Below are 9,440 nucleotides of genomic sequence, written 5' to 3'. Positions count from 1 at the left end.
CTTGGGGGAAGCCAGACTGTGACAGTCCCTGTGACCAGCAGAGCCAGACAACCGTGGCATCCTAGAAAATATTGTCCCAGACTCCAAGTGAGTGTCCCTGCAGCAGGTGGCCCTCACCAGCCTCCCACCACTGGAGCCCAAAGCAGCTGCTTTGATGGGGTTTGGGGATGGCTCCATGGGCTTCATTCGCTGGAAACTCGGGACACTGTGGGCTCACACCCCAAAAAGAGAAGGAAACAGATTAAAATCTGATGCTGATGTGGGACAGGGGAAGGAGGAGAGAAAAGGTGCAGAGAGATATGAAAGCAGAAATAGATTTGCGTGCATGACCTGATACATTTTTCAGCAAAGCCTCATGGAGCTGTTAAAGTTTTTCACCCAGAATAATCACAAAATCTGGGCTGTCCTTCAACTTTCAACACCACACCTCTGAACCAACGCAGGAAAAGTCTCAAAAGTTTAGCAAAGGGGAATCACCCTAACCAGGAGGGCATCCAGAATGATGAGACAACTCCACCAGGGCACAGCTGGCATGAGCTGCAGCCTGTGGGTTGAGCAGTGCTGCCAGCCCCACCAACCTTCCCAGAGCACTCGGGGGGATCCAGGCTGAAGAGAGGCTACCCCGCTGTTTGGTTGTTTAAACTGCGGCTGCAGAAGAAAAGAAAAGCAAAACCAAGGGTTGATTTATATCTTTTTGGTTATTGTAAGTCATCCCCCAAAAGAAACAAACAAACAACCCCAGAGGTTTTAAAACGTCACCATTTTTAAAAATGGCAAAGCGCTTCTATCATTTTCAGTAATTAAAGCRTGAGCAGAAATTAAAAACTCCCCTGGCTTTTTCATTTGATGATTTTCAAGCCTGTTTCTTTCCCCTCGCATACTCCTTGCATATTTCATTCCTCGCAATCCTGTCCCCATTAGTGGTGATGACAAAGCTCCCATTGCTCCCCATGTGTGGGAGAATCACACTGTAAGTATGGATTTAATCACCAACCTTCAAAGTGACTAAAAAAGGCAGATAGATGGGATTCCTGGGGAGATTTTCAAAAGTGCATTTTGACATCCTGGCTCTTTTGAGAACGTCGCTGCTCTTTCCTCAAACGTTCCGCGAGGTTTGCCCTTATGGGCCTAATTTCAGGTATCCCGAGGTACAGCTGCTTAACTGGATCCAGTTCTGGAGCCCTGGGGAGCTGGGCACCCCTGGCCAYGCTGCTGCTGCCAAGCTCCAGCCTGGATTCCAGCATTCCATGGGCGGGAGAATCCCACCCTTCTTCCATTCCCACGTAGGCAGAAAGGAGCCCTCTGGAAATGCTGACTCCCTCTTTCCGTGGGGGAATGACTCAGGCTCCTTTGGATGCCACGTTGGAGAGAGCAGATCAAACCTTGGTGATTATTCTCCTAAGCGTCTCTAATTAAAAGCAATAATGGGGTTAATTAAAGCTCATGAAAAGGGGGATGTTCAGCACTGAGCCAGCGTTTCTTTCTCAGCCTGTGCTTGGTTGGGTCCCTTCATTAGCCCCTGGCCAGGGCCTTCAGACCACATATATTTTGCCAGGTGTGTTGATCTGTGCTCATAGCAACAAAATGAGCATGGCAGCTATTCCTTTTCTTGATATTGGGCAGCTTTTTCCAAACCAGTGGAAGGTATTTTCAATCGTCTTTTATTTTTATGCATAGAAARGGAAAGTTGTGAATAATATCTGCACAAAAGAATAGAAAACAGCTTCTCTTACATTCATCAAAATTTTATTTTATTTTATTTTAATTTACACGTTTAGGAAGCTTATCTCTGAATACCAAATGAACCCACCTACTTTAGTTTGCTCATTAAGCAGAATTTTTTATGCATGAGGTGGTATTTTTGAGGCAATATTAGTATTGGCAGTTGGGCTCYGGATCCATATCTTTGCCTAAGGAAGTCAATGGGAAAATGTTCATTTATTTCAGCAGCAGTGAGGTTGGACCTTAGTGAATAGTTATCTATGYGTGCATGAAAACACAGCAGTGCCTGTGAGGAGATGCACAGATACTGCTCTGCTCACACTTTTCGACAATCTGAAAAAATAGTTTTATTTCAACTAAATTACAGGAGCACCTTACACTATACCAAGTAACTTTCCAGAATAACAAAAATACTAAGGCATGAATGTATCTGCTTATTAAGAAAAGTAGTTCTGCATGAAAACAGTAATCGCGTTTTGAGAGATGAATTTTGTTGCATGGACCATTTTTAAACCCTAGGGTTTAAGAATTAAGAACTTTTACCACTTTCTGTGCTGTCAGGGCTGGAGAAGGAGGGGATCTTTGTTACAGCCTGGCTCTGCTGACAGAACTGATGCAASTTTAGTGGTCAGGCTGTGCTTTTATCAGCACACCTTTTATTCCACTTGGAGGTGGTTTTACTCCGCTGGTCAAAAGTACACTGCAGCCTTTGTGTATATTAGCAGGCCTAATTATCAGTGCTTGGCTGAAGGAAGCACCAGAAAGTGAATATGAAAATGCAGAAGGGATTATTTAATTCTTGTACGGATTCCAAGGCACCAGCTCAGCCTGCCCCAGCAGARGCTGGGAGCTGCAGGCTCCCAGTACACCAAGAATTGCCTTCCAGTGCAGAGGCAGCCACAGCTTGGTTTGCAGCACTTGTGCTCCTAATAAACCCATGAATTGGAGACAAATGCAAATTCCTCAGTTATTATGAATTATCTTCACTTATTAGCTGCTTACACGTGCCGTGGTAGTAACTGGATATGAAAAGAGCTGAGCCTGTGTTTGTGAAGACAAYTGTGTGGTAGCTGTTTAAATGTCASTTCCCTTCCATTGACAGGGAACTGTTTCCTGTTTTTCATAAACAGTTTGGAAGTTTCTCTTTCTTTCTTTTTATTTTTTTTTTTTTAAATGGCTCAATGTTGATTGTATCAGCAAAGCTATTATGCTGAGCCCCTGCAGTAATTTGTCATATAATCATCTCCTGGCACATTTCTTTTTTTTTTCTACAAAGGCGCTAATGATTACAAGTATGATTAATAACTGAACTAAATTGTTATTGCCGGGAAGTTTCAGTGCATTCAAGGAATCGTGACCTGTATTAAAAAAAAAAACAAAAAAACAACAAAAAAAACAACAGCCTTGTGGACAGCAGAGGYTGGTCATACTTCCCAGAAGGAATGCACGACCTGTACATGTTTCCTTTTACCCTGCCATGCTTTTTTATTAGATCTGGGGATAGTAACCTCACGTGGGTCATTCCTMGGTCAACTGCTCATCTCTGCTGTTGTTCCAAGCAGGCTTCCCCAGCCACTACAGGAAGGAAAGGATGGTTTCTTTAAGGAATAGCACTACTTATAAAATAAATACAAAATCAGGTCTCCATTTTGCACAAGCGACAAATTATGAGAACTCCAGCAGCTGTATATTTGTTGAACACCCGCCTCCTGCGAGTATAAATTGCACCTTACYGAGCAGAAATAAAATACAGTCCACCAGAGACTTTGCTGCAAGGTGTAGCTGCTTGTGTATGGGCAAGTAATGACTTGCATTTTCAGCTGCTCCTTAGTAAGAGCCTTAGTAATTGGAATCAGTTATTCAAAACATCTCTAAATGTGATTTAAATGGCAAGGATTTAATAACATAGAAAGAAGTCATTACAGAGGTTCAAGCAGGGGAGAAGGGAATTCCGTTTTTCAGAGCAGAGGGAGAAAAATAAAGCAATTACTTGATGTAAAGGCCAGAAACAGGACTCCTGCTGTCACAGAGAAATCAAATCTGTCAGCAATTAGTGGGATCTTAGGAGGCAAAGAACCCTTCAGTGTTGAACAGTGAATAAGGGGTTAGCAATTATATGAACTGATAAAAGTGTTCTGGTTTTCAAACAGCAGGTTAACAAGGCTTACTTTTTTCATAACTTCATGCAGATGTGATGAGTCACACTTTGTGACATTTTTCAGGAGGACTGCATGAAAAGGTAAGAAAATAATAAAGCTCATTGCATCGCCTTTGCATTTAAGATGCTGCTGACTTATTTATTGCAAAATGACCCAGAGCACAGTGATGCGACCAGCCCCAGTGTCCAGGCAATCATTTACTGGACTCTGCCTTTAAAAGCACTGTTTGTTTTCCATATGTGAGCACTTGTGTGACCGAAAATATATATATATATATATATATATATATATATATATAAACAGGTCTCGTTCTATTTTTCTATTTGACGTCAGAAATGCTCAGAAATTCCCAGCAGAAGGCATTTATGCCCTGCAAGATTGACTCTTGAACAGAAGGGTTCATAGAGGGAAACAGAAGCAGACGTGATGACGCCTTTTTAGTCTTGACTCCGTCTAACACTTGAAACACTGTATAGACATTACATGATTAATTGGCACAAGAAAAAGAGTATTTGTGGGAAATAGAAAGATGAGGAGACTTTCTCCATATGTCAGTGAGGCTGGGGCAGAACTAGAACTCTGATCCCGTGCTTTTATTGACTTTAGTGGGGAGCTTTAAGAAGCAGGAAGCAGAAAGGGACTAGAAACTCTAGATATACAGCCTGAACCTTCAATAACATATAGGAAACAGTGAGTTTTGAAGACTTCATCTTCATCCTGGGCTATCCTATTTTGTTCACAGGCACCAAAGCCCTTCAGAGMAGGAAAACAAAGGGGCTCTGGCAGTTTCAAAAGGCTTTCTCTCTCCAAACAGAGGGATGAAGTGTGTCTAGACTGAGACGCAAAATCCTTCTGGAATGTCTAAAGAAATTAAGGCTATTGAGATTAGCAGGGAAAGCCTTTCAGGGGGATCAACATTCACAGAGAGCATTGCTTTACAATCATCTCCGAGTGCCCAGTTCATCCACTGAGGCAAAGCCTTGTTGCCTTTATGTTGGGTGCCTGGTCTCTGGTGTGTCAGGCTCTGAGAAGCAAGGACAGAGGGCTGCTGAGCTGCTCCAGACTGTGGAAAWAACAGGAGCAGTTTGTGCCTGGTCAGTGATTTGTGCTGGGGCTTTTCCCGAGCCCTGGCTGCAGGGATCTCGTGGAGGTTGGAAGTTCTGAGGTGGAAAGGTTCGGTTGGGGCTCCTCCTGTGCTGCCACCAGGGTCCCTACACTCCACAGGAAGGTAAAATTTCCACTCTGCCATGATTTCCAAAGATTTGATGAAAGGCAGAGGTTTTCTGGAGTATCAGCATATTGCTGGGTGTTGTCTCAAAGGTAAATCAGAGGTTAAACAAAAACAACAAAACCAAAACCTCAGTCCAGATCAAGGTTTCTCTTGCCTAAAAGGCATCCTTTGCAGGTTGGGGAATAGGGCAATAATAGAAATTGCAACATTTCTGTTGAGAAGTTGATATTAGCTTACAAAAGACATGCAAATCTTGTATCAAATCAACATGGGAGGAGTGTCTCAGGGAAGAGTTAGATCATCTCTGTATCCTAGTCACCTTGGGAAAGGAACGTTTCAAAGCACATTCAGGTATATACCCAGAAATGATTAAAAATCTCTTGAATGTCATTAATTTCCCAAGTGACTTTTAATTTAGATTTCTCATTAATATGGTATTTTAGGTCCTAGAAAGGTTTGGAAACCACTTCGTGCTAAAAAAGATTGTAACTAAAACAAAAAAAAATTAAGCACTAGAGGATGAACTTGCATYGTTAAGTGAATACATTTTTTTAAAAAATAATTCAAGTTCTTCRAAAGAAAAGAAATTTGAAAACTATTTCTTAAGTTTGTGTCTTTTGCAGTATTCTAAAGAGGCTTCATTTTCTCAATTGCATTGCAGGTGAATTTATATGAGCACTCTTTTTAGTGTGCGGAAATTGGTGGATACACAAGGGAGAGAATAGCATTTCCTAACCCTCAGCCCAACACCATCTTTTCCTTTCCTGTGCCCTTAAAGGRCTGCTTGAGCTGAATATCACCCTATCTGTGCAGAACTCCTTTTCTGATCCCCCGTGCCTTCCCCAGGATGAAGGAAAGCTTCCGAGGAGATTTGCTTTCAAGTGAATTCATCAGGTTGCTCTGACCTGGGTAAATCCTTTGGATGTCATATCAAAACGCTGGAGATAGCTTCCCATTTCATCACCTTTTGAACCCAATCCTGAGGTGCTCTCTGATCCCTGGTTTTTGGTTCTTGGTGCGTGCGTTAACACGCGATTCCCGCCGATCTCAACGGCAATTCACRTCCTCGCTATCTTGCCAGATCAGACCTAGGTAAATTTAGGTATTTCACAATCTCACATTAAGGAATTACCAAATGGCAAGTGCCTGCTGAAAATCAGAGGCGTAAATCCCGTGGAGGTGATTTTTACATCAACTCTTTGCTGCAAAAACACTGAGAAGTGATGAAAGAGYGGCTATCAAAAAGAGAGGCAAAAGAGGAGGAGGCAAAACCTTGGCCTGTGTGATGGAATTAGATGGGGAACAATGATGATGGTTACATGTTTGACACCTCCTGKTTTGCTCCCAGGAATTGGCAGTGAAATGACTCTTGTAAATCCCAGTGCATGGAAAGTTCCCACTCCCAGGGAAGATCACGGCGTGCTGAGAGCTCTCCCTGGTGTGCAGGTGGAAGGAGGGTTCCCCATGGGACATTGGAGTATGGCAGGAGCTGATGTTCAGCAGAATATTCTCTTTCTGGTCCAAATCTYAGAATTTGTAGCAGGTGTGCTGTGTTATTTTGGGGGTCACATATCCACAAGTAAAAAGAACAAGAATTAAATTTCAATTTGAAGTTTTGAGTTTCCTGCTTCTCTCAGAGCAGAGACCCACGGGATTTACTCACAAAGGAGCTGCCAGAAGCCAACAATCTTGCTGGTAATCCAGTTATCTCTGTCTTCTTGTCTGGGAAAAATCAGTAGTTTTTAGGGAATTATTTGGGGGAAACCAGCATGACCTTGCTTTTTTTTTAACTCCTATTTGGCTTCAGGACTGAGCATGGCACAGAGACCATGCTGGTTGCATTATGGAAAATTTTCAGATTTTTATGGTGATGTAACAGCAGCTGCCAGGGAGTTAACTCCTCTGCAGGGCACACAGTGCCCCTTCCATGGATTGRAGAGTGCCTATGGATGCCTTGGCCACCCTGAGCCTGCTGCCCAAATGCCTTTCCAAAAGCAGCTCCCTGAAAACTCAGTTCACTGCTTTTTGTTGTTTTCTTTTTACTTGGCTGCACTCATCTGATGTTTCCCATGAAAATTTGTGTTGGTAGAGGAAGGAGAATTTACATTTGTGCAGATGTTGTCTTCCTTAGCTTCTTGAAAGAGAAAAGAAATTGATGCACTTACACTAAACCATCTTATGCCAGATTCCATGGCTGAAGTTTGGGGATGAATCAGCTCCAGTCAGCGCCTTGGGACCTGCAGGAGAGAGAGGACTGTCACCAAACAGGGCTGTTCCAGGGCAGAAAATCTGATAAATAGATTCCTGTGGGTCATGCTGGTGCTGAGTGGCTGCAGGGGACACCAGGGCTCCCTCCAGGGAACCTGCAGCATCCCAGTGGGGCCGTTTTCCCAATCACTCCCCAGATTTCAGCGATTAAGATCTTATCTGGGGCAACTTTCATCCTSGAATATCCGCAAACACTTTGCAAAACAGCACGCAAGGTATCCGTAGCTATTTACCACTCGGTAACCTGATTGCATCAGACTGGAGGAGGAAATTTATTTCCTTGTGAAATATGATCTCATAAAAATCCCTGGGATGGCAGGCATTGCCATGCACCATGTGTGGCATTGCTGCCTCCAACAGAGGCTGGGGATTTTGCTCAATAATGCTGTAGTTTGTCTTACGTAAAAAGGATTTTTCACAAAGTCTAAATGTAGGAAATTGGGGAGTGCCACTTTGTCCCCATCTCACTGCACTGTGTGGGGAATTTGAAGGATCAAGTTCCTTATCAGGAACCACGGGGAGATGAATTCTTTTCAGATAAGTCAGCTGCCAAGTTGCAAAACAACCTGTGCTGCAGACAGAGGCCTCTCCATTTCCAGAATTCCTGTTTGCTTCGCTCCAAACCTTATCCCAACTGCAGATTTGAGGCATGATTGTTTTTAAAAAATCACCTTCTCCTGCATGTTCTAAACCCTCATTGTCCTTTCCAGCCCCTTATCTTTGACTGTGTTCAATCTGCCAACAAAGAGCATCATCATCCTGCTCACCCTAGCATATTTGTCCAGTTTGCCTCCACAAGCTGTTCCTTTATTCCTCAGAGTCTTACGCATTTTCATTTGTTGTTGACAGGACTGACTCATTCAAAATAAAGTTACAATCTTCTACATAAACAGGATCAAAACCAGAAATAAATTTATTTTTAGAAATGAAAGGAAAAATGTTTTCATAATTATTTTGAGCTTTCTGGTTTTAAAGATGTCAGCGATTTCCATGAGTCTTTAAATGAGTGATGAAAAAATGGTTTCAATCTAGGGTGTTTTGGAGTGATACTAAGAAAGCCCTTTTTTATGTGAAAAGCAAGACAAAAACAGTTCGAAAAATTATTTCAGAATTTTTTTTTTTTTTTAATTCAGAAGAAAAACAAGGCCATTTTTTAATTGATGTTAACAATGTTAACTTGTTGAAGAGCATTAAAACCTACCAAAATTTTGGCAACCACGCTAAAGTCGCAAGCATCTTTGCTTCCAAGARAGCTCCCAGCCAGAAGGCAGCAGGGACATCCCTGTGCTCAGAACTCAGCAGATCCAGGAGCCTCTGGGGGAGATACCCACATACCAGAGCAGGGCAGGCACCTGCAAGGCACAGGCAGACAGTCCTSGCAGGAGCAACATTTATAATATATATTGCTCGTTAACAAGTCAAGCATTTTAAATTAGTACTTCGCCAGCTCATTTGTTTTCATTCGGGAAGAAACTATTCTGTGGCTGTGTTCACGTAAATCACCCTTTTTTTGATGGGTTCCTGATGCCACAGGGCTTGTTCCAGTGGAAAAGAATCCCCTCTGGCTCCAGTGATCTCTGGTCAGCTCTCTGAGTTTTTTTTGGTTTAAAACCCGGAGCCCATCCATCACAATAAGAATTTTTGTTGYGAGGCTGAGGGTACCTGCTGCGGACAAAACTGAGATAAGAGCCAAGCAGGTGGTGATTCCTGTGATTAACCACGGTCTCCTACCTTCAGATTTCAGGCAGTTGCTCTGTTTTAGAACAACCTCTTTACTCTGTTCCCCTCCCTGGACACCCACTGCAAGCCCACATTTCTGCTATGGGGCTCTTTGCAGTTTGCAAACCCTTTCTGTGCACTGGATGCTGTTATTTGTGGGTTTACACAGCACCTGCTATGACCTGGTAGGATCCTTGTCACATATCTGCTAACTAATCCCAGCCACAACATTTSTAATTTGGTATTTTCCAACCTGAACCTGCAGTTACATTTTTCACCAGCTCAGTCACTTGTTGCACAAACAGAGAAATCTAACCACAAGCACTGATCTTCCTCCCCGT

This window comes from Malurus melanocephalus, unplaced genomic scaffold (genome assembly GCF_030028575.1).
Source record: "Malurus melanocephalus ecotype Western Australia unplaced genomic scaffold, MMel_1.1 scaffold_716, whole genome shotgun sequence".
Classification (NCBI taxonomy): Eukaryota; Metazoa; Chordata; class Aves; order Passeriformes; family Maluridae; genus Malurus; species Malurus melanocephalus.
The sequence above is the reverse complement of the archived record's forward strand: the minus strand, read 5'-3'. Positions refer to the sequence as shown.